This window comes from Saccopteryx bilineata, chromosome 1 (genome assembly GCF_036850765.1).
Source record: "Saccopteryx bilineata isolate mSacBil1 chromosome 1, mSacBil1_pri_phased_curated, whole genome shotgun sequence".
NCBI lineage: Eukaryota > Metazoa > Chordata > Mammalia > Chiroptera > Emballonuridae > Saccopteryx > Saccopteryx bilineata.
Genome location: NC_089490.1, coordinates 86,782,919 through 86,807,873, shown reverse-complemented (window position 1 = coordinate 86,807,873; position 24,955 = coordinate 86,782,919). Strand labels below are relative to the sequence as shown.

Below are 24,955 nucleotides of genomic sequence, written 5' to 3'. Positions count from 1 at the left end.
GTGGTGACATGTTAACTAGACTGGTGATCATTTTGGGGTTTGTTTTTTTTTGTATTTATTGATTTTAGAGAGAGAAAGGAAGGAAGAGAGGGAGGGAGGGTAAGAGGGTGAATAAGAGAAAGACAGACAGCTAGACAGAGAGACACTGATGTATTCCACTTATTTATGCATTCCTTGGTTGATTCTTGTATGTGCCCTGACCAGGGATTGAACCCACAACCTTGGCATATCAGGACGATATTCTAACCAACTACGCTACCCTGCCAGTGCTATCATTTGTAATATATACAAATATCAAATTATATGAAACTAATATAATGTATGTCAATTATACCTCACTTTTTTTTTGGGGGGGGTGACAGAGACAGAGAGACAGATAGAAAAGGAGAGAGATAAGAACCATCAAGTCTTTGTTGTGACACCTTAGATGTCCATTGATTGCTTTCTCATATGTGCCTTGACCAGGAGCAGGGGGGCTACAGCAGAGCAAGTGACCCCTTGCTCAAGCTAGTGACCTTCGGCTCAAGCTGGTGAGCCTACGCTCAAGCCAGATGAGGCTGCATTCAAGCCAGCGACCTTGGGGTTTCGAAGCTGGGTCCTCTGGGTCCCAGTCCCACGCTCTATCCACTGCGCACTGCCTGGTCAGGCTATCTCAATATTTTAAAGAGTTTAAAGCTTCACATTTGTATTAGGAAGAATAATCTGGTGGAGTAAGGGAGAATAGTGTCAGTCAACCTCAATAAAAACTCCCACTCTCTCACTTAGCAGTTTTTAACTAATGGCAAGTTATTTAAATTATTTAGGCTTCTGCTTCCTCATTTGTAAAATAGTGATACCAACAGTACCTTCCTGATAGAGTTCTTAGGAAGATTAAATTTTTCAATATACATGAATCACTAAGAAAAGTGCTTTGTTCAATAAATAAATATTTTAAAAATTTAAAGAACAAATTAGTTTTATTGGGATAAATTCACCTTTAAAGTGTACAATTTAGTGGTTTTTAGCATATTCACAACGTTCTGCATCCATCACCACTATCTAATTCCAAAACATTTTATTTTAATTACCCTAAAAAGAAATTCCATACCCATTACTAGGTATGGAATTTCACTCTTCAGTCCCCCTACCTCATTGTCCAGCTTCCACTAATCTACTTTTTTGTTAAAAAAAAAATTCATTCTTATTCAGTCTAAAAACCTTCCCTACAATTCAGCCAATGCTTTTAACTAATACATTCAGCTCCTTTAAGATCACAATTATACTTGCCCAAAACTCAGTTCATTCATTATGCTATAGAGATAACACAGTGTGCACACATCACTGTTCTTTCTGTATGAAAAAAGACTAGTGGCAATGCAGTGTGCTTACATAGGGGTGAACTTAACACAGTGAAACCAGTTAGGCACTGCAATGATTAAGTGCCTCATTGGACTGAAACAGCTAACAGGTTTTAGGTATGAACTCTTTTACCAAATGAGGTAAAAAGCCTCAAGAATCTGAGTGCCACAAAACAACTCTACCTGATTAAAACACTAGATCCTTGTTTCGCCTATTTTCATAGGACTTTAACAGATGTCCACCAATCCTCTCAATAACTTGAAGGCAAATATAGGCACAAGACAGCTCACTAGCATCTCAGAGAAAGAGCTACATGTTTAGTGAAAAAGAAAAGGCATAATAAGGAAACCATAGCTCCCTATGTGACACCAGGGACTCAGCTCACAAAGAGAGTAGTCATAACTTTGGTAACCTTATCTTTTCTGTTGCCAAATTCTCCTATAAAAATGCCTTGGAATGAAAAACTAGATTTCCAACCCTCAAAGCAATGAATTCCACAGCTTTAGCTCTGGCTGAAACATATACACTCAAGGCACAAAACAAAGAGAACGCTCCAAGAAATTAACTTTGCAACTCAAGGAAAGCACAGTCAACACAGCCCAAAAGCCTCTCTAGGTAGACCATACAATCGTGATCATAGAGCAGTTCATAGTGCACACAGGAAGGGACTGCATATCTCCCTTTTTCACACCACAGTAGTGTATAATTATTTGTCATATGTATAGGACTTTATAGGTCCAGACTATTTTATAATCACAATCCCAAATTTATTCCATTGCAATAATTGAGTGTGACTAAAATTTACTTTCCTTCTTCTAGGCATTCAGATTACAACAAATGAGAGAAAATCAGGATGGCAGAGTAGAAAAATACTCCTCCTTTGTCTCAAAACCTCATCTAAAAGATGGTAGAATTGCTAAATTTTAGGGTTTGAAAAAACCTACAGTATCCAATGATTTCAGATGATGAAGAAATTAAAGCTCAGTAGAGTTATAAGCCATTTGCTCAATGTCAGCCAGTGACTTAGTGGCAAAGCCAGGAGGAAAACCCTGACCTTCTGACTCCCAACTCAGCATTTCTATCTTCCTTTTCTGTAAACAAATAATAAAATAGGTGTGGAGGATTCCAGGCTGTCTGGTTCAGCACACCAGCTTGTCTTTTAAAATGACAAATTTCTCCTCACAAAAAAAAAAAAAAATTACACTCTGGCCAGTTGGCTCGGTGGTAGTGTTGGTCTGGCATGTGGATGTCCCGGGTTCGATTCCCAGCCAAGGCACACAGGAGAAGCACCCACTTTCCCCCTCTCCTTTCTCTCTATCTCTCTCTTCCCCTCCCACAGCCAAGGATTCATTGGAGCAAAAGTTGGCCCGAGCGCTGAGGACGGCTCCATGGCCTCCACCTCAGGTGCTAGAAGCTCTGGTTACAATGGAGCAATGGGCATGCCTGGTGGATTCCAGTTGGGTGCATGCAGGAGTCTGTGTCTCTGCCTCCCGGCTTCTCATTTCAGAAAAATACAAAAAAAAAGTTACAATGAAATCTAGAACAGCTTGACCAGGCAGTGGCACAGTAGATGGAGCATCAGACTGGGATGCAGAGGACCCAGGTTCAAGACCTCTAGGTCACCAGCCTGAGCATGGGCTCATCTGGTTTGAGCAGGGTTCACCAGCTTGGACCCAAGATTGCTGGCTTGAGCAAGGGGTTACTCGGTCTGCTGAAGGCCCACGGTCAAGGCACATATGAGAAAGCAATCAATGAACAACTAAGGTGTCGCAATGAAAAACTGATGATTAATGCTTCTCATCTCTCTCTGTTCCTGTCTGCTGTCCCTATCTATCCCTCTCTCTGACTCTCTCTGTCTCTGTAAAAAAATAAATAAATAAATAAAAATTAAAAATAATAAAAAAATAAAGAAATCAAGAACAGCTATAATTTATGCCAATCGAAATGGAAAAGTATATCAATAAAATGGGCCAGGAAATGTACTGGAATTAAAATGAATACAGCACTTGACCTGTGCTGGCACAGTGGATAAAGCATCGATGTAGAATGCTGACGTAGCCAATTTGAACCTCAGGCTTGCTCTGTAGAGGGAGGTACATATGAGAAGCAATAACTACAAGTTGATTATTTCCTGCTCCTTCCCCCACCCTTTCTCTCCTTCTCTCTCTCTCTCCCTCCTCTTTAAAAATCAATAAAGTCTTTTTTAAAAAACAATAAAAATGAATATGGCAGAACTGTGAGGATAACACATGAGATAACAGGGATGAAAAGAGACTGTTGAGGCCTCAATGCTACTGAGAAAGAGGGCTCCATGATATAACCTGTTCTAGATACCTGAGGTCAGTGATTACTACTTTAATTTTTAATTTTTTAATTCTTATTAAAACATTATATGAACTTTTTAAAAATCAGCCTTGCAACTCAAGGAAAGCACAGTAAACACAGCCCAAAAGCCTCTCTAGGTACAATCGTGACCACAGAGTAGTTCACAGAAAGTACACAGGAAGGGACTGCATATATCCATTTATAACAAAAGGCAACAGTCAGAGATATTATGACCTGAATAACATTTTTTTTCAAGAGAATAAATACATTTTACTTAATTTTCAGTAAGTTTAAATCCTTGAAGGATACAACATTACATGGATTCTGTGTCCAATGGCCTTAGCAGGAAAGTCACTTCAGAATTTAGCATGAACCATGCCATTGCTTCCACGAGCACTAGTTACCTTTCTCCAGATTACTAGTTTTATCTGGGTTGCCACCAGGAGTCACTGTATAGTTCTTTGCCTTGTACACATAAGTACATCTCTTGCCTAGATTAAATTTAGTTTATCTTGAGCATAAACACCTCCAATTTAAAGAGTTGTTTGCTCTCTCTGATTCTGGAGACCCAGCTTATAGCCAGCAAAAATGGCCCTGGACCACAGCCTTCCAGATATATTTGTCATTATAAAGGTCCTGTTCAGGCCTCCACTGGTTCCAAGATGGTGGGAAAAGCCCGAATAACATCATCATTAAATTATCATTCAGACAGCAGAAAAGGGGCAGAGGGGGAGAGTATAATCAGGAGGCTATTGGAGAAGTCTAAGAGAGAGAGAGAGAGAGAGAGATGAAGGTGGTTTAGACAAGGATAGTAAAGCAGAAAGTCACAATGTAGTAAGGGTAGGTATTATTTTATGAAACTTTTGTTTCAGATATCTGTATACTTATGGGTCCTAACATAAAATGTCTTCAATTATGAGTCACAGCAAAATAGTTTGAGAAACACTACTCTAGGAGAGTGATTTTTAACCAGTGTGCTGCAAGAGTTTTTAAAACATACAATACCTAACTATTGAGTCAGGGACACAGACCTCTTTTCCCTTAGATTGTCAAATAAAAAAATGACAACAGCCAACACAACAATAGCCATCCAATATGAATGAATCAAAATTATACCTATTTTTTTGTCAGATCAGCAAAAAACTATTAATTTATTTTTTGGTGTACTGCAGAATTTCAGTAATTAGTTTGTATGTGCCACGAGATAAACAAGGTTGAAAATCCCTGCCCTAGAAAGTTGAGAATATTTATGTTCGCTAAAATCTTTGTCAAAGTCCTATTAGACTCAAATGAAACAAGCTACAACAAGTTTAATTACATACCAAATATAATCTTATTGATCGGCCAAAAGAATACTTCATTTAGTCTTGAAAGAAAAGAAAAGAAAAGAAAAGAAGGGAGGAAGGAAGGGAGGGAGGGAGAGGGAGAGGGAGAGGGAGAGGGAGAGGGAGAGGGAGGAAGGGAGGGAGGGAGGGAGGGAAGGAGGGAGGGAGGGAGGGAGGAGGGAGGAAGAAAAAGAACAGTACAAGCAGTATTCAAGCATCACTGGAATGCCAGACACAAAATATGTTACTTCTACCAACCATAGAGATGTACAGATTACTAAAGAAATATAATGTGTTGCCTGACCTGCGGTGGCGCAGTGGATAAAGCGTTGACCTGGAATGCTGAGGTCACCAGTTCAAAACCCTGGGCTTGCCTGGTCAAGGCACATATGGGAGTTGATAGCTTCCAGGTCACCAGTTCAAAACCCTGGGCTTGCCTGGTCAAGGCACATATGGGAGTTGATAGCTTCCTGCTCCTTTCTCTCTCTCTCTCTCTCTCTCTCTCTCTCTCTCTCTCTCTCCTCTCCTTCTAAAATGAATAAAGTCTTAAAAAATTAAAAACATATATATATAATGCCATTTTCTTTAAGCACTAAACAATTCTAACCATTCAAGTTCTACTAATGGCAATGCTTTCAGAATTTTCAAGAAAATACCTTATTCTCTCTCTCAAATAAGAAAAAATGGCCTAATTGTCCTTGAAGAGTTTAGAGATTATATACCACAGCTCTAAAACATTCTTTTATTTATTTATTTATTTATTATTTACAGAGACAGAGAGTCAGAGAAAGGGATAGATAGGGACAGGCAGGAAGGAACAGAGAGAAATGAGAAGCAGCAATCATTAGTTTTTCATTGCCACGCCTTAGTTGTTCATTGATTGCTTTCTCATATGTGCCTTGACCATGGGGCTACAGCAGACTGAGTAACCCCTTACTCAAGCCAGCGACCTTGGGTCCAAGCTGGTGAGCTTTGCTCAAATCAGATGAGCCCACACTCAAGCTGGCAACCTCGAGGTCTCGAACCTGGGTCCTCCGCATCCCAGTCTGACACTCTATTCACTGAGCCACCGCCTGGTCAGGCTAAACCACTCTTTCAGAAAACTTCCTGCCTTAAGCAATAACCTTTTTAAATAAGAGGCCCTGGCCAATTGGCTAAGTGGATGGAGTGTTGGCCTAGCGAGCAGACATCAGGGTTCAATTCCCAATCAGGGCACACAAGAGAAGCAACCATCTGCTTATCTTCCCCTCTCTCTCCCCCTTTTCTCTCTCTTCCTCTCTTGCAGCGAGTGGCTTGATTGGTTCAAGCATTGGCCCCGGGCGCTGAGGATAGCTCAGTTGGTCTGTCAGCCTCAGGCATTGAGGATAGCTTGGCTGATTTGAGTATTGGCCCTAGACAGGGGTTGCTGGGTAAATCCCGGTGGGGCGCATTCAGGCATCTGTCTATCTCCCCTTCCTTCACTTAAAAAAAATAAATAATAGAGATAAAATAAAACATTGTCTACCAATCTGCCCAGCCTTTAGGTTCAATTAGCTCAGTCTCTCAACAACAACACTATTCTCATTTTAGATGAGTAATTCTTTGTTTCGGACTGCAATCCTTGGCTTCTGACCACTAAATGACAATGGTGCATCTCTTCCCTCCTCCCTAGTCACCATGACAACCAAAAATGCTCCTTTCGTTTTCCAAATATCCTGTGGAAATATCATACCTCTCTGAAGAGACCCACTGAAGAATTCAGCTGATTCCCTCCTTATATCAAAAGATTACCACATAATAAAATGTGGCCTTAGATTCAAGGCAGAAATGACAAATAGTTATCAGTACCCAAAACTTAACCATTTTCAGGTAGCATTAAGATAATCTGGTCTGAAGCAGAAAGGACATTTATCACCTTTTTCCTAGCACAAGGCAGTCCCTGGGTATTATTTTCAAAGTGGTATGCAGCAAATGTAGACCCTTAAGAAAAAATATACAGCCCTAGCCAGTTAGCTCAGTTGGTTAAGAGCATCTTTCCAAAATGACAAGATTGCGGGTTCAATTCCCAATCAGGATTCACACGGGAAACAACCAAAGAATGCATCACTGAGTGGAACAACAAATGAATGCTCCCTTCCCCTCCCCCATCTCTCTCTTTCTCTATCTAAAAATCAATAAAAATTAAGTCCTGGCCAGATAGCTCAGTTGGTTGGAGTATCATCATCCCAAAGTGTAGAGGTTACTAGTTCGAGTTCCAGATCAGGGCACATATAGGAGCAGCTTAATGTTCCTGTCTCCTTAAAAAAAAAAAAAAAAAAATGGATAGAGCATTGACCTGGGATGCTGAGGACCCAGGTTCAAAACCCCAAGATCGCAAGCTTGAACACAGGCTCATTGGTTCAACTGGCGTACTCTCCCCCCCCCCCAGTTAAGGCACATATAAGAAGCAATCAATAAAAACTAATGAGGCCCTGGCTGGTTGGCTCAGTGGATGGAGTGTCAGTTCAGTGTGCAGACATCCTGAGTTCAACACCAATCAGGGTACAAATGAGAAGCAACCACTGGCTTATCTTCCCTTTCCTCTCCCCTTTCTTTCTTCCCCTCTCGCAGCCAGTGGCTCAATTGGTTCGAGCGTCAGCCCCGGGCACTAAGGATAGCTCAGTTATTCTGAGTGTCGGCCTCAGACACTAAAGATAGCTCAGTTGATTTGAGCATTGGCCCCAAATAGGGGTTGCCAGGTGGATCCCAGTTGGGGTATATGCAGGAATCTGTCTATCTCCCCTCCTCTCACTTTAAAAAAAAAAAAAGATGCCTGACCAGGCAGTGGCACACTGGATAGAGCAGGCGTGGCCAACAGTTTTTGCCCCCGGGGCCAGATTAGAAAGAAAACTTTTTTCACAGGCCGGATGAAATATTAAAATTTAAAAATGTTAAATACAAAAATGATTCATTTAAGTAAACAAAATTTTTTTTTATTTTTTTTTTATTTTATAATTTTATTTTTTTAATGGGGTGACATCAATAAATCAGGATACATATATTCAAAGATAACAAGTCCAGGTTATCTTGTCGTTCAATTATGTTGCATACCCACCACCCAAAGTCAGATTGTCCTCTGTCACCTTCTATCTTGTTTTCTTTGTGCCCCTCCCACCCCCTATCCCTCTCCCATTCCCCCCTCCCCCCCGTAACCACCACACTCTTATCAATGTCTCTTAGTTTCACTATTATGTCCCACCTACGTATGGAATAATACAGTTCCTGTTTTTTTCTGATTTACTTATTTCGCTTCGTATCATGTTATCAAGATCCCACCATTTTGCTGTAAATGTTCCGAAGTCATCATTTCTTATGGCTGAGTAGTATTCCATAGTGTATATGTGCCACATCTTCTTTATCCAGTCATCTATTGATGGGCTTTTTGGTTGTTTCCATGTCCTGGCCACTGTGAACAATGCTGCAATAAACATGGGGCTGCATGTGTCTTTACGTATCAATGTTTCTGAGTTTTGGGGATATATACCCAGTAGAGGGATTGCTGGGTCATAAGGTAGTTCTATTTTCAGTTTTTTGAGGAACCACCATACTTTCTTCCATAATGGTTGTACTACTTTACATTCCCACCAACAGTGTATGAGGGTTCCTTTTTCTCCACAGCCTCTCCAACATTTGCTATTACCTGACTTGCTAATAACAGCTAATCGAACAGGTGTGAGGTGGTATCTCATTGCCGTTTTGATTTGCATTTCTCTAATAGCTAAAGAAGATGAGCATCTTTTCATATATCTGTTGGCCATTTGTATTTCTTCCTGGGAGAAGTGTCTATTCATATCCTCTTCCCATTTTTTTATTGGATTGTTTGTTTGTTCGTTGTTGAGTTTTATGAGTTCTTTGTATATTTTGGATATTAGGCCCTTATCTGAGCTGTTGTTTGAAAATATCATTTCCCATTTAGTTGGCTTTCTGTTTATTTTGTTATCAGTTTCCCTTGCTGAGCAAAAACTTCTTAGTCTGATGTAGTCCCATTCATTAATTTTAAACAAAATTTTTTATGTAATTTGTTTATGAATAAATGTGAGTGAAAAAAATTTAATATACAATATTATTTTAATAAAAATATTTTAATAAAAATATAATTACATACTGTATAAATATCCAAACTGTATTGCAATCAATCGAAACAATATTTAATTAACAGAATGAGCTTGAAGGGGTTATATCGCAAATAAAACAATTATTTCATTTTACAAACAGCCTGGACATGTTTTCAGTTATCAACTGCAGCTATTGTCTCTGCTAAAATGCTACTTGATTCAGCACACTTGACCACAAAATAACGAATTGTTTGACCTTGGGTGCGCTCTGGCAAACTCCGCCTAAAAAAATGTGAGTTTCACATCGCTGCTAAACGTCAAACAGTTCATGTTGAGTACAAAAGTTGTAAATCTTTATAATGGAATTTTTTTAAAAAATAAAGAAGTATTGCAAATCCATTCGACCAATTATTGGAAGTTAACCCTAGATTAGTCACACGCGGAATTCTTTTCTGCGTATCACAATTTTCTTAAATATCTCAATTTCCAATCATCAAAGATGCTTCCACTTCTGAGTAGCTGAGATTTTAAAATAGCGAAGAATATTAAAAATTTAATCACGGGCCGCATAAACTCATTACACGGGCCGTATGTTGACCATGCCTGGGATAGAGCGTCAAACTAGGATGTAGAGGACCCATGTTAAAAACCCAGAGGTCGACAGCTTGAGCACAGGCTTAACTGGTTTGAGTAAGGCTCACCAGCTTGAGCCCAAGGTTGCTGACTTGAGCAAGGGATCACTCGGTCTGCTGTAGCCCCCTGGTCAAAGCACATATGAGAAAGCAATCAATAAACAACTAAGGTGCCACAACGAAGAACTGATGCTTCTCATCTCTCTCCCTTCCTGTCTTTCTGTTCTTATCTGTCCCTCTGTCTGTCCGTGTCTGTCACACACACAAAAAAACTAAAGTGATATAACTATGAGCTAAAGCTTCTCATCTCTCTCCCTTTCTGTCAAGTCTCTTCCTCTCTCTTCCTCTCTCTCTCTCTCTCTCTCTGTCATTCTCAAGCGCATGCTAAAAAAAAAAAGAAAAGTAACAAATGAAGTGAACAGGAAACCAAGGATAATGCAAGCAAAAGCTTTTACTAAGAAGCCTGAGGCATTATAGAATCAAGTCTCCCAAGGAAAAAAAAAAACACGTGACTTTGAATAAAAGCTAGAACTCTTTACAAGAAAGGTTGTACTTTTTAAAAAGTGGTGAAAGAATGAAATAAAGATGAAAAAAGACTGATATGTTTAAACTACAATAGGAAACTAATGTATAGCCTGACCAGGTGGTGGCACAGTGAGTAGGGCATCGACCTGGGATGCTGAAGACCCAGGTTCAAAACATCAAGGTTGCTAGCTTCAGCAGGGGGTCACTGGCTCAGCTGAAGCCCCTCAGTCAAGGCACATATGAGAAAACAATCAATGAACAACTAAAGTGCCGCAGCTATGAGTTCATGCTTCTCATCTCTCTTCCTTCCTGTCCGTCTCTCTCCATCTCACTCGCAAAAAAGAAAAAAAAGAAAGAAATTAATGTATAAAATCAGAGAGGGAAGTAAGACATGTAATAAGTAAAGTAGTGAGAAATTTTGGGGGAAGATGATTAAATCTGAGCAGAACTTAACAAAATTTGTGCATGACTTTAAAGGAAGTTAAAAAGTGTTTACAAGCCCTGGCCAGATAGGTCAGCTGGTTAGAGCGGTGTTTTTCAACCAGTGTGCCGTGAGACATGGTCAGGTGTGCCATGGGGAAATTAAACATGGGTCCCAAACTACGGCCCGCGCGCTGGATACGGCCCGCGGAAGCTATTTATTCGGCCCGCCACCAGCCACCTCCATCCGAACATAAACATTCCCCTCACAATCCCTCCAGCTATCAGCCACAGGAAAAGTGGAAGCACAGGGAACGCTCACTGACCAATCACCTTCTAGGATTCATCCCGAACACTAGCAATGAACCAATAGTAGGCCACCTCTCATCCACACCCAGGAAGGTCCTTGCTCCGGCTGCTGGGCACTTGTCATTGTGTGGCTGCGGCGAGTAGTTGAAGCTGCTACTCCTCCCCATGGTCCCGATTTCTAATACTGGTCAGGACTGGAGGTAAATGTTGCCACCACTAGATGAAGCCTCAGCCTCAGCTGGTTATGTCTATCCTGATGGTGTATATAGATATTTGACCTTTTTCTTTTTAAAAGAAGCCCTCGCAGAGGGTGATATACAATGCATCACAATGTTATCTATATTGTATATGGCCTCCTGAAGGGTCATCTTCTTAAAGAGCTCAAATCTCTATATACACCATCAAAACAGTCAGAACCAAGGCCCCTGCACCCAGCTGACCATGGGATTTGAACCCACAACCTCAGGGAGAACTCTAGTATTTATCAGAATCCTTACCTAGAAAGCAAACTTCTCAATCTGACAGTAGAGATGCTCTAAGGACTTATGATGTTACACAAGTACCCAACATTTTCTAAAATTGATTTTGTCCAGTCTCTAGATAGAGAGAGTATTTGCCAAATTGATTTGAACCCACAACCTTGATGAAAGCTCCAGTATCTATTAGCAGGACTGTATATATGAGGGGATACATGGGACTGTATATATTACATGGGACTGTATATATAAGGGTTTACATGGGACTGTATATGAGGGGATGTTACGTGGGACTGTATTTATAAGGGGATGTTACGTGGGACTGTATTTATAAGGGGATGTTACATGGGACTGTATATATGAGGGATGTTACATGGGATTATATATATGAGGGATGTTACATGGGACTGTATATATGAGGGGGTTATCCTTTTTTATTTAACTTTTTTTTATTAATGTAATTTATTTAAACTTTAAATAAATTCTAACGGAGTGTCATTTTGTGTCATTTTGGTAGGTGGTGTGCCCCAGGATTTTGTAAATGTAAAAAATGTGCCGCGGCTCAAAAAAGGTTGAAAATCACTGGGAGCGTTGTCCCAACACAAAGAGGTTGCCAGTTCGGTCCCAGTCAGGCCACATACAGAAACATTGATGTTTCTCTCTCTGCCCCCGCCCTTCATCTCACTCTCTAAAATCAATCAAAAAAAATTTTTTTAATGTTTATGAGGGCTGCCTGGCCTGTGGTGGCATAGTGGATAGAGCATCCACCTAGAACCGGCTGAGGTCGTCGGTTCAAAACCCTGGGCTTGCCTGGTCAAGGCACATACAGCAAACAATGAACAAACTAAAGTGAAGCAACTGAGTTGATACTTCTCGCTCCTTGACCCCTTCTCTCTGTAAAATCAAAAAATAAAATCTTTTTTTTTTAATGTTTAAAGGGCCCCAGCCAGGTAGCTCAGATGATTAGAGTCATCCCAATATGCCAAGGTTGCAGGTTCGATCCCTGTTCAGGGCACATATAAGAAGCAACCAATAAATGCACAACTGAGTGGAAAGTGTTTATGAGAGATCTTTCAGGGGTACTGAAAATGTAACACTGGAGTGTGGCAATCATTATACAACACTACAAATTTACTAAAAAATCATAACTATACACTTCAAACAGGCAAATTTTGCAGTACATACATTATACCTCAATAAAGTGTTGTTGTTGTTTTTAAGTGGTACAGGCATCCCTCAGAGACACTGCAGGTTGTATTCCAAACCATCACAGTTAAGAATGTATCACAAAAATGCAAAGTCATCATCTTTTTGCTGGTGGATGGTCTTGCTTTCAATTTGTAAAACATGCAGCAGATATCTGTGAGGTGCAATAAAGTAAAGTACAATAAAACAAGGTATGCCTGTATGTGTATCTGTTCCCTGGAGCAAGACACGAAGCAGCCAAGAGGAAAAGTACAGTAATTTATTTGACAGGAAAATAAAAATGAAAATATTCATAGTTTAAAAAATATTAATGTTTCCATTTCAGCCCCATAAAGATAGTATTGTGTCTCTGGGGAACTCTCTGTAAACCTTACTAAGACCACAAAAGCTTACTATCTTAAGAGCAGAAAGATAATGAATTTAGAAACTTTAAATGTAAAATAAGAAGAAATGCTTCGCCCTGGCCGGTTGGCTCAGTGGTAGAGCGTCGGCCTGGAGTGCAAGGGGTCCCGGGTTCGATTCCCAGCCAGGACACACAGGAGAAGCGCCCATCTGCTTCTCCACCCCTCCCCCTCTCCTTCCTCTCTGTCTCTATCTTCCCCTCCGGCAGCGAGGCTCCATTAGAGCAAAGATGGCCCGGGCGCTGGGGATGGCTCCTTGGCCTCTGCCCCAGGCGCTAGAGTGGCTCTGGTCGCAAGAGAGCGACGCCCCGGAGGGGCAGAGCGTCGCCCCCTGGTGGGCGTGCCGGGTGGATCCCGGTCGGGCGCATGCGGGAGTCTGTCTGACTTTCTCTCCTCGTTTCCAGCTTTGGAAAAATACAAAAAAAAAAAAATAAGAAGAAATGCTTAAATTTTTAATTTTTTTTTTGTATTTTTCTGAAGTAGGAAACGGGGAGGCAGGCAGTCAGACTCCTGCATGCGCCCAACCGGGATCCACCCGGCATGCCCACCAGGGGGTGATGTCTTCCCATCTGGGGCATCGCTCTGTTGCAACCAGACCCATTCTAGCACCTGAGGCAGAGGCCATAGAGCCTTCCTCAGCGCCTGGGCCAACTTTGCTCCAATGGAGCCTTGGCTGCGGGAGGGGAAGAGAGAGACAGAGAGGAAGGAGAGGGGGAGGGGTGGAGAAGCAGATGGGCGCTTCCCCTGTGTGCCCTGTCCGGGAATCAAACCCAGGACTCCTGCACACCAGGCCGACGCTCTACCACTGAGCCAACCGGCCAGGGGAAATGCTTCAATTTAATTTCCTATTTTAAAAGATGGTCATGTCTTTACAAGTACAATGACAACAGTTAATTCCCTCAGCTAGACAAAACATTCAAGTAGGGGATTTTCTGGTATTTTTGAAGATCAATTTGCATTGGTTTCAGGAACTTTTGCTGAGTTTCCCAAAACAGCAGTACTATATTTTATTAACTCCATTTGCAGCTACAGAGATCAACCAAAACTGCACCAAATAAACAAACACAATTAACATTTGCTTTGAGCTATGAAAATATTAACCTACTCTGACCTCCACTGCACCAACTTCAGCAAAACCTGGGTCAAGAGTCTCAACTTCCCAAAACAGCACAGGTGTCTCTAATTTCAATCCTGCTAGTCTCCTCTGCCTTTGGCTAAATCAGTAGCCAAAAAAATAAAAACAAAACAAAAAACTCTACTAACTCATATAGGTATTTTCTTTCTTTCTCCATAAAACAATGTTCTAGCAGACACAAATTAAATAACACATGTCAATATACAGTTCTGTTTTTGCCTGGCTGGTGGTAGTACAGTGGATACAGTGTTGACCTGGGACGCAAAGGTCCCAAGTTTGAAACTCTGAGGTTGCCAGCTTGAGCATGGGGTCACCAGCTTGAGTGTGGGATCATCAAAATGATCCCATGGTAGCTGGCTTGGGCCCAAACATTGCTAGCTTGAGCAAGGGGTCACTGGCTTGGCTGGAGTCCCCCAGTCTAGGCACATATAAGCAATCAATGAACAACTGAAGTGCTGCAACTACTAGTTGATGTTTCTCATCTTTCTCCCTTGCTGTCTCTGTCTTTCGCATATAAAACATAATATACAGTATATGTGTATGTATGTATGTACATATATATATGTAATTTTTTTCTCTAAATGGCTATAATAAAGGTCAAAATAGTCCTTGGCCAGTTGGCTCTGGGGTAGAGCATCGGCCCAGTGTGTGGAAGTCCTGGGTTGAATTTCCAGTTAGGGCACACAGGAGAAGTGACCATCTGCTTCTCCATGCTTCCGCCTCCCCCTTCTCTCTCTCTTTTCTCCTCCCACAGCCATGGCTTGAATAGTTTGAGCAAGTTAGCCCGTGTACTGAGGACAGCTCCATGGCTTCACCTCAAGCACTAAAAATAGCTTGGTTGCCAAGCAATGAAGCAGTGTCCCCAGATGGGCAGAGCATCGCCCAGTAGGGGGGTTTGTTGGGTGGATGCCAGTTGGGGAGCATGCAGGAGTCTGTCTGCCACCCTGCCTCTCACTTAATAAAAAAATAAATTAAAATAAAAAAATAAAGATCAAAATAGTTCAAGATAGTGATATTCACTATATTTTCCACTTAGACTTGAAAAACTGTAGTATCAATGATCTTTATATATTTCATAGAAGACCATATTGTGCAAGTTTACAGTAACATGCCTAACCCTTAGTAGACATTCAAGAAATGTTAGTTCTCTCTGTCCTTTCTGTTAATTCTTACAGTATTTCCCTGTTTATTTTTACCCCAATACAAAGTAGGAGAACAGAAAGAAGATAATTTCCTGACTGACCACCCATACCAGACCCCAAAAATTCAGGCCATCTGATGGTGATAAAGGGATGATTTTGCAGAAGTTAAACTTTAATCTCCCCTCTTTACCTTCCTTCCTAAGAAGCAGTGTCAATTCCAAAGACCATGTTCCTTCTGCCATAAGAAGTGGCTCAAATGTTTTTCCTTGTAGCAATGTATTATCAGTTCCTATTCTTTGTGACTGAGAGAAAGCCAATCTCAAGAACCTATGCTGTTCTAAGTGCAGATGCAGCAAAGTACAAAGCCATGGAACCCCATGTACAAAATCACGGGATTACTGTTTGGGTGTTTAAGGGGGAGAACTATCATTTGTTATGGTTTTTGCTGTTATTTTGGGGGGGGGGATGGCCATCAAGTTCACTGTCCAAGTGATCAAAGTTTCCCGCACGAATGAGCAATAGTGTTTCCACATAACTTACGACAATGGAAAGCTAGAACTACATGAACTAGCATTAGTCCTTACTTTGACAGGAAAGGTTCTGATAGAAACAGGTTTGCAGAGCTGTGTGAAGCTACCATCTATAGCTCTTTCTGTAGACATCAGACATAAGATATATGAGTCAAAGCCCTATGTGCTGTACTTTTGTTCATGCTCTGGAGCTTAAGATAGGAACACAAGCAAGTTATGTCAAGTTACACTCTAGAGGCTACAGATGAACAGATACTATCAGCATTAAAAATTTATAGCTGGCCTGACCTGTGGTGACGCAGTGGATAAAGCGTCGACCTGGAAATGCTGAGGTTGCTGGTTCGAAACCCTGGGCTTGCCTGGTCAAGGCACATATGGGAGTTGATGCTTCCAGCTCCTCCCTACCTTCTCTTTCTCTCTCTCCCTCTCTGTCTCTCTCTCTCCCTTTCTCTCTCCTCTCTAAAATGAATAAATAAAATTTTAAAAAAAATTATAGCTGTCAGCCTGACCAGGCAGTGGCACAGTGGATAGAGTGCTGGACTGGGATGCAGAGGACCCAAGTTCAAAACCCTGAGGTCGCCGGCTTGAGCGTGGGTTCACCAGCTTGAGCATGGGGTTGCTGGCTGGAGCATGGGATCACAGACATAACCCCATGGTTGCTGGCTTGAGCCCCAAGGTCACTGGCATGAGCCCAAGATTGCTGGTTTGAGCAAGGGGTCACTCACTCTGCTATAGCCCCCTGGTCAAGGCACACATGAAAAAACAATCAATGAATAACTAAGGTGCCACAACGAAGACTTGATGCTTCTCATCTCTCTCCTTTCCTGTCTGTCTATCCCTATCTGTCCCTCTCTCTGTCTTTGTCACACAAAAAAAGAAAAGAAAAAAAAATTATAGTTGTAACAGCCCGGCTACTATACTAGCTAGGGAGACAGACCCTTTGGTACAGTCTACCATTAACAGAAGCTACTGAATTTCAGAGTGACCAGAAGAATCAGCTAGCCTGTCACTTTCCACTACCCCAAGCTGGTTTTAAGCATAATGGCTCCAATACAAGAATTCTGCCGTTTAAGAATAGAGTCATGGTGTGTAAGCGCATGTGTATAAATTCATAGTTCTGTCCTATGACCGCCAACATTTTATATTGTTGTACTGTTTGACATTTTATACACTTTAGTACAGGGGTCCCCAAACTTTTTACACAGGGGGCCAGTTCACTGTCCCTCAGACCGTTGGAGGGCCGAACTATAAAAAAAACTATGAACAAATCCTTATACACACTGCACATATCTTATTTTAAAGTAAAAAAACAAAACGGGAACAAATACAATATTTAAAACAAAGAAGAAGCAAATTTAAATCAACAAACTGACCAGTATTTCAATAGGAACTATGCTCCTCTCACTGACCACCAATGAAAGAGGTACCCCTTCCAGAAGTGTGGCAGGAGCCAGATAAATGGTCTCAGGGGGCCTCATTAGGCCCACGGGCCGTAGTTTGGGAACCCCTGCTCTAGTAACATACTAGGTGTAATCTACAATATTAGATAAACAATATATAATACAAAGATTGTTTACCTAAACAATAATCAAATCTGATCTATTCTAGTTAAGAAGAACTGAAAACACTAACAAAAACACCTTAGGCAAGAAAAAGTAGCCTGACCAGGCGGTGGTGCAGTGGATAGAGCGTTGGACTGGGATGCAGAGGACCCAGGTTCGAGACCCCGAGGTCACCAGCTTGAGCGCGGGCTCATTTGGTTTGAGCAAAAGCTCACCAGCTTGGACCCAAGGTCGCTGGCTCAAGCCAGCGGTTACTCAGTCTGCTGTAGCCCCATGGTCAAGGCACATATGAGAAAGCAATCAATGAACAACTAAGGTGTCGCAATGAAAAACTGATGATTGATGCTTCTTATCTCTCTGTCCCTGTTAAAAAAAAAAAAAAAGAAAGAAAGAGTAAATAAACTTGGGACCTACCTTGTTTTACAATTCCCACAGACAGATGAAATTCAATTCCACGCCAACCATACCCTCGATCACTAAAACACAAACAAAAAAATAAATGTTCATGCAATATAAGCAGTCCTTCCAGTTCTTAAAGGGTATTTGGTTTCAAAAGAAGCTGTTTCCTTCTTTTTTTAATAATATTTTATTTAGTGATTTTAGGGAAAGGAAAGACAGAAAGAGGGGAGGAGCGGGAAGCATCAGCTCATAATAGTTGCTTTTCATATGTGCCTTGACCAGGCAAGCCTGGGGTTTTGAACCAGTGACATCAGCATTCCAGGTTGACACTTTTTCCACTGTGCCACCACACATTACACTCAAAAGAAGCTGTAGTCATATCTCCTTTCTATCCTTTCCATGCCCACAACAGTGGGTAAACTCTGTCAATGGCAAAAATGCCCAGAGAAAGAGCCTGACCAGGCAGTGGTGCAGTGGATAGAGCATTGAACTGGGATGTGGAGGACCCAGGTTCGAGACCCCGAGGTCGCCAGCTTGAGCGCGGGCTCATCTGGTTTGAGCAAGGCTCACCAGCTTGAGCCCAAGATTGCTGGCTTGAGCAAGGGGTCACTCGGTCTGCTGTAACCCCCTGGTCAAGGCACATATGAGAAATCAATCAATGAACTAAGGAGCCGCAACAAAGAACTGATGTTTCTCATCTCTCTCCCTTCCTGACTGTCTCTATCTGTTCTTCTCTCTGACTCTCTCTGTCTCTGCCACAAAAAAATAAAATGAAATTAAAATAGTGATATCACTTTTAAAAAGATTTTTAAAAATCCCCAGAGAAGGAGAATTAAACAACAGGTAACACTAACTGAGCACTTACTATATGCCAAGCACTATTCTAAGTGCTTCAATGTACAGTATTAATATAATCCTCACAACAACCCTGTGGGATACTCCTGTTAACTCGTTTTTCAACCAAATAACAATTGACCTTACACCTCTGAAAACTGCTCTTACTGGTTTTAAGAAATGCCTTTTAAATAAATATGGGCAATTCAACCATTGTAGCCGGACTGTTTCTTTTTTTTTTTTTTTTAATAAATTTTTATTAATGGTAATGGGATGACATTAATAAATCAGGGTACATATATTCAAAGAAAACATGTCTAGGTTATTTTGTCATTAAATTATGTTGCGTACCCCTCGCCCAAAGTCAGATTGTCCTCCGCCACCCTCTATCTAGTTCTCTGTGCCCCTCCCCCTCCCCCTAACTCTCTCCCTCCCTCCCTCCCATGTCCTCCCTCCCCCCACCCCTGGTAACCACCACACTCTTGTCCATGTCTCTTAGTCTCATTTTTATGTTCCACCAATGTATGGAATCATGTAGTTCTTGTTTTTTTCTGATTTACTTATTTCACTCCTTATAATGTTATCAAGATCCCACCATTTTGCTGTAAATTATCTGATGTCATCATTTCTTATGGCTGAGTAGTATTCCATAGTGTATATGTGCCACATCTTCTTTATCCAGTCTTCTATTGAAGGGCTTTTTGGTTGTTTCCATGTCTTGGCCACTGTGAACAGTGCTGCAATGAACATGGGGCTACATGTGTCTTCACGTATCAATGTTTCTGAGGTTTTGGGGTATATACCCAGTAGAGGGATTGCTGGGTCATAAGGTAGTTCTATTTGCAGTTTTTTGAGGAACCACCATACTTTCCTCCATAATGGTTGTACTACTTTACAGTCCCACCAACAGTGAATGAGGGTTCCTTTTTCTCCACAGCCTCTCCAACATTTGCTATTACCCGTCTTGTTGATAATAGCTAATCTAACAGGGGTGAGGTGGTATCTCATTGTAGTTTTGATTTGCATTTCTCTAATAAATAATGAAGCTGAGCATCTTTTCATATATCTGTTGGCCATTTGTATCTCTTCCTGGGAGAAGTGTCTGTTCATGTCCTCTTCCCATTTTTCTATGGGATTGTTTGTTTGTTTGTTGTTGAGTTTTATGAGTTCTTTGTAAATTTTGGATATTAGGCCCTTATCTGAGCTGTTGTTTGTAAATATCATTTCCCATTTAGTTGGCTGTCTGTTTATTTTTATATCAGTTTCTCTTGCTGAGCAAAAACTTTTTATTCTGATGTAGTCCCATTCATTTATCTTTGCCTTCACTTCTCTTGCCATTGGAGTCAAGTTCATAAAATGTTCTTTAAAACCCAGGTCCATGATTTTAGTACCTATGTCTTCTTCTATGTACTTTATTGTTTCAGGTCTTATATTTAGGTCTTTGATCCATTTTGAATTAATTTTAGTACACGGGGACAGGCTATAGTCGAGTTTCATTCTTTTGCATGTGGCTTTCCAGTTTTCCCAACACCATTTGTTGAAGAGGCTTTCTTTTCTCCATTGTATGTTGTTGGCCCCTTTATCAAAGATTATTTGACCATATATATGTGGTTTTATTTCTGGGCTTTCTATTCTGTTCCATTGGTCTGAGTGTCTATTTTTCTGCCAATACCATGCTGTTTTGATTATCATGGCCCTAAAATATAGTTTAAAGTCAGGAATTGTAATGCCCCCAGCTTCATTCTTTTTCCTTAGGATTGTTTTGGCTATTCGGGGGTTTTTATAGTTCCATATAAATCTGATGATTTTTTGTTCCATTTCTTTAAAAAATCTCATAGGGATTTTGATGGGAATTGCATTAAATTTATATATTGCTTTGGGTAATATGGCCATTTTGATTATATTTATTTTTCCTATCCAAGAACAAGGAATATTTTTCCATCTCATTGTATCTTTTTCGATTTCCCTTAACAATGCTTTGTAATTTTCATTTTATAGGTCCTTTACATTCTTTGTTATGTTTATTCCTAGGTATTTTATTTTTTTTGTTGCAATCGTGAATGGGATTATTTTTTTGAGTTCGTTTTCTAATATTTCATTGTTGGCATATAGAAAGGCTATGGACTTTTGTATGTTAATTTTGTATCCTGCGACCTTACTGTATTGGTTATTGGTTTATTGTTTCTAATAATCTTTTTGTGGAGTCCTTCGGGTTTTCGATGTATAGGATCATATCATCAGCAAAAAGTGATACCTTTACTTCTTCTTTTCCGATATGGATGCCTTTTATTTCTTTGTCTTGTCTGATTGCTCTGGCCAGAACTTCTAGCACCACGTTAAATAAGAGTGGAGAGAGTGGACAACCCTGTCTTGTTCCTGATTTAAGGTAGAAAGTCCTCAGTTTTATGCTGTTTAATATGATGTTGGCTGATGGTTTATCATATATGGCCTTTATCATGTTGAGATATTTTCCTTCTATACCCATTTTGTTGAGAGTCTTAAACATAAAATTGTGTTGTATTTTATCAAAAGCCTTTTCTGCATCTATTGATAAGATCATGTGGTTTTTGTTCTTTGTTTTGTTGATATGGTGTATTACGTTAACCGTTTTGCGTATGTTGAACCATCCTTGAGATTCTGGGATGAATCCCACTTGATCATGATGTATATAGCCGGACTGTTTCAATTGCTGCTGTGTTCCATGTCCATACACTCATTGTGCATTTCTTGGCTCCTCAAAATGTGCTGAGCACTATACCAGGTGCTAAAGAAGATTCATTCTCTCTCTGCCCTTTAGGAGTTGAGAAACTAATTTGGGAGCTAAATCAGACTAAACTACAAGAAATGGTTCAACAAATGAACTGCCCTATGAGGTACATATTCTATATGCAATAATTCAGTTTAAAAAATAATAATAATATTTAGGAAAAGGGAGGGAAAGTTGCACATAAACCTAGACCTTTAAAAATAGGTTACATTGGCAAAATAAGGAGAAAGGTTCTTCATGTAAGAAAATAAGAACAAAAACATGGTGGCAGGGATACAATGTATCTCAGGTCCTTCATAATCTGATCCCACTCAGTTGTACTAGCCTTTGCTGTTTGTGGCCATTGATCTCCGTCTACCTCCCCATTAGCCAAACCAAACTTCTTACTTATAAGACACAAAGTCTTTCATAGTTTGTTTCTCCTACTGCCTGCAATGTTCTTCCCCTCTTTCCCGGTCAGTAACATTAATCCTAGTTTACAGCAGGTACTTAATACAATATAAGCATTACTGTAAATAGCTTTTATTATTATTTAAGATCCGATTGTGGCCCTGGCCAGTACCTCAATGGATAAGAGTATGGGCCAAGCATATGGACACCCCAGGTTTGATCCTCAGGCAGAATACACAGGAGAAGCTTCTCCGCACCCCACCCCCGTCCCCTCCTCTACCTGTTCCCTTCTCACAGCCAGTGGCTCAGACTGGTTCAAGCATGGCCTCAGGTACTAAGGATAGCTGGGTTGGACATGTCAGTCTCAAGTGCTAAAAACAGCTCAGTACTCAAGCATCAGACCCAGACAGGATTGCCGGGTAGGTCCTGGTTGGGGCACATGCGGGAGTCTGCCTCACTATACTATCTCCCCACCTTTCACCTAAAAAAAAAAAAGATCCAATTGAAACATTTCTCTAAAGCCTTTTCCAATTCCCTAATTAATCTACTCAGTGCCTCTCCACTATAATCACATGGCATTTGTCCATTTCTCCATTACAGTGGTAAAACATTTTATTGTCCGAGGTTTCCATTTTTCTCTTGTCTGAACAGGAAACATCTTCTATACAGCCCCAGGACCTAGCAGTGTCTGGCACATAATAGGTACCCATTACATACTTGTTAACTGAAGGCCCAACTGACTCAAATTTACAAAATGAATTAATGATAGGATTCTTCTAAAAAGTCAGCTCCCTTTGTACATTTAAACAACACAGTCTGTCAAAATCTAATGCACTTTTACATTTTCATGAATGTCTGCTACATAATTACACCAACAATTCATACACAAAAAAAGTCAAAGTGCATTCACTAGAAACTACCAGCTAACTAGTTTTTGCCTGACAGCAAAACAAGGTCCTCCTTGCTCTGGCCAGTTAGAGCGTCATCCTGAAGAACAGAGGTTGCAGGTTTGATCCCCGGTCAGCGCATATACAGGAACAGATTGATGTTCCTGTCTCTCCTCATTCCTCTCTCGCTAAAATCAGTAAATAGAACTTTAAATTTTTTAGAAAAGGACCTCATCTGTCCCTGGCCGGTTGGCTCAGTGGTAGAGCGTCGGCCTGGCGTGCGTAAGTCCCGAGTTCAAGTCCCGGCCAGGGCACTCAGGAGAAGCACCCATCTGCTTCTCCACCCTTCCCCCTCTCCTTCCTCTCTGTCTCTCTCTTCCCCTCCTACAGTCAAGGCTCCATTGGAGCAAAAGATGGCCCGGGCGCTGGGGATGGCTCCATGGCCTCTGCCCCAGGCGCTAGAGTGGCTCTGGTCGCAACAGAGCGACGCCCCTGATGGGCGAGCATCGCCCCCTGGTGGGCGTGCCAGGTGGATCCCGGTTGGGCGCATGCGGGAGTCTGTCTGACTGCCTCCCCGTTTCTAGCTTCAGAAAAATACAAAAAAAAAAAAAAAAGGGCCTCATCCATACCAACTGAGAGAGAAGAAATTGGTCATTTAGGTACTGTGCTGGTGACCTCTCACTGAAACAATGCCACAGTTCTGTATGCAATATATATGGGTTTTGTTTCATGTTTTGAAAGAGGGGGACAGGAAGGGAGAAAGATAAGAAGCATCAACTCACAGTTCCAGCACTTTAGTTGTTCACTGATTGCTTCTCATACGTGCCTTGACTGGGGCGGGGGGGGGGGGGGGGATTCAAGCTAAGCCAGTGATCTTGGGCTTCAAGCCAGCAAATTTTGGGCTCAAGCAAACAGCCATGGGATCATGCTGATGACCTTGCACTCAAGCTGGTGAGCCTGTACTCAAGCTGGCAACCTCTGGGTTCCAAGTTGACATTCTATCTCCACTGTGTCTCCACTGGTCAGGCACAATATATATGTTTAAATAGGTATTTATATTGGCTTTAGTCATGGATTGTTGATATTACAAATTTAGAAGTCCAATCATAAATCCAAGGTTTATTTATAGAAACTTCCCATACGGTAGGACTTTAAGAAGTAAAACAGCAGCCTTTTCCCTGCTGAAAGTAGAAGGTAGCAAAGCGCCAAGGGAGCAAAGCCTCTCCGAACTGTTCTTGGCACTGAATAAAGCAGAGGAAGAATGTGCAGGGCAAGCAGGAGCCTCACTGAAAATCAGTCACCCAGGGCAACAGGCATTTTCAATGTCTGTACTATTCAAAGTTTAGAATTAATTTTATACCTGCCTATGTTCATTGAAAGCACAGTTTGTGGGTTGGAACTTCAAAAATGTTCTAATGTGCAAGTCTGTCCACATTTTAATCCACTCAGCCAGGTTTGAACATGCCAAACTTAAAATACTCTCTGGATCATTATGCAAAGGTATGAGCTCAATCCTTGATTCTCAGGAAAAGGAACTCACGGGAGAGTAAGTAAAGCAATAGTATTTCAATGAAAGCCTTAACAGAAAAAGGCAAATTCTAAATAGTGATGAGTTACTTTTAATATACATCTAAATGGAAATAAGATACAAGGTAATGATACATTACAATTATTAATCTCAAAATGAGATCCTAAATTTTTAGTTCCAAGTTGTCAGAAAATGTATTTTGAAACTGATTTTTAAAAATTTCCTACATGAGACTACCTTATAAAAGGGTTTTAGCCTGATCAGGTGGTGGCACAATGGATAGAGCATCGACCTGCGATGCTAAAAGCCTGAGATCGCTGGCTTGAGCTCAAGTCTGTATGAACACAGACATGGTTGCTGGCTTGAAGCCTAAAGTCACTGGCTTGAAGCCTAAAGTCACTGGCTTGAAGCCCAAGGTTGCTGGCTTGAGCCAAGGGTCACCGGCTCAGCTGGAGCCCCCCGGTCAAGTCATGTATGAGAAAGCAATCCATGAACAAGTAAGGTGCCACAACTTTGAGATGATGCTTCTCATCTCCCTTCCTGTTGGTCTGTCTCTCTCTAAAAAAAAAAAAAAAAAAAAAAAAAGTTGCTTTAGTCATCCATTAAGTAAATACCTTGAGAATCCAAGTCTAACTTACCGTATATTGAAATGAAGTATATTTATATGTAAACAAAATTATAAGCAAAGTCTTTTAATCTTTTATTTTACTGGGTTTTTGAGAAGTGCCAATAAAATGTGAAATGACTAAAT

At 40.9% G+C, this 24,955-nt stretch overlaps 1 long non-coding RNA gene and 1 pseudogene across 1 annotated transcript in view; both read right to left on the bottom strand.

Moving 5' to 3' along the window:
- LOC136324431 (uncharacterized) overlaps positions 1-24,955 on the bottom strand; it is an 85,536-nt gene that overhangs the window by 26,408 nt on the left and 34,173 nt on the right. Inside the window, exon 2 of the long non-coding RNA XR_010729093.1 lies at positions 17,814-17,875. This is a non-coding gene — a long non-coding RNA (uncharacterized lncRNA). The remainder of the gene's footprint in view (positions 1-17,813; positions 17,876-24,955) is intronic.
- Positions 3,954-11,114, bottom strand: LOC136320984 (large ribosomal subunit protein eL33 pseudogene; annotated as a pseudogene).